Here is a 1,303-nt window from a genome sequence, read left to right as displayed (position 1 = left end):
ACTGACACTACCTGGCTCACATTTCAAACACCATGGAAAACAGATCCATGCTGGTGTTAGTTTACAGTTTGTCCTACCTCTACTGAAGAGTCACAGCTCACCTTGGATTATGTTTAATAAGAAAGCATTTGATTTAATAAGAAAACAGTGGTACCAATATGCCAGTGTTATGTTGTCTGAACAATAAACTCAAAAGTCTATCACAAATAGGTGCTCCAATGAACTGTTTATAAATACTTTAGATTAGGTGCAATTATACTGAAAGTTGAGTTTTTTTTGAATTCTTCAAAAAATGTTTCTGTTAATAATCAAATGGTGCTTGTAATAGTTTAACATTTCTATTAAATGTGTGCATTGAAATACTTGTCATCCAAGCATAGAAGCTCCTCCTTACCATTTAACATTAAAGACTTTAACTGGCCTTGTTCTTTGACTTCTACTCTTTTCTGGCTATTCTCAACAACTCTCATTGTAGTAGTTTTTCTGCCATTTCTGTCCTAACTATTTTAGTAGAAGTTGATATAGTTTGGAGTTATCCAGCCCTTTATCACCAAATGACATGGAAGAGAATGAAGTAAGGTCTCAGCAACTCAGTGACCCAAATGTAGTAAATCCTGCATCAAAAAAGAAAAGCCTCCTGCAAACAATGGAAGGCCAGTGAAGGCAGAAAGCAAGCTTTGACTTGCTTCTCCTAGGGGACCCCCTCAGTTCCAAAAAATTTAAATGGACCTTCAAAGATGTTGAATAAAAATGGGTCCCTTAACTAAAAATTACTCTGAAAACATCATCTAGGTTGTGGAATATGAAGCCAAACTTAAATGGACTATCAAAATGACCTCCACCTCCTCCTCCACCATTTATCCTGCTTTGCCATATTTGTCATAGGTAGCCCAATTTGTAGCAACAAATATCACCTCACATGCCTCAGCTATTTGCTTGAATTTTGTCTCTGCTTCTTCTTTATTCTCAGGATTTTTATCCGGGTGCCGCTTCAGTACCAGTTTCTGATATGCCTTTTTAATATACTCAGCTGAGGCATGTCTATGCATGCCTAGACCTTCATGGTAATGCAACATCTTTTTAACAGGTTGTTGGAATAAGTCTGAGGATGAAGGTGACCTATAGCAGCAAGGAGCAGAGGCAGGGTTAGAGGGCAACTGCCCAGTCTCCTCTGAGCTAGGGCATAACCGTGCTGGTGATGGTAGTGGTGGGTCCTTGCATTTTTCTCAAATGGTTTCTGATGTGTCTAACAATTCTTTCAGAAATTAATCTTAAGAAAAATAAATTGATACATATGAAAAAA

The 1,303-nt window shown here is 37.6% G+C and overlaps 1 pseudogene; it reads right to left on the bottom strand.

Moving 5' to 3' along the window:
* Positions 1 to 341: 341 nt before the first annotated feature.
* LOC100342425 (dnaJ homolog subfamily B member 6-like) lies at positions 342 to 1,076 on the bottom strand (annotated as a pseudogene).
* Between the last annotated feature and the right edge of the window lie 227 nt (positions 1,077 to 1,303).

Source organism: Oryctolagus cuniculus, chromosome 1, assembly GCF_964237555.1.
Source record: "Oryctolagus cuniculus chromosome 1, mOryCun1.1, whole genome shotgun sequence".
Classification (NCBI taxonomy): Eukaryota; Metazoa; Chordata; class Mammalia; order Lagomorpha; family Leporidae; genus Oryctolagus; species Oryctolagus cuniculus.
Note: the sequence above shows the minus strand (reverse complement) of the source record. Positions and strands in the feature narration are given on the sequence as shown.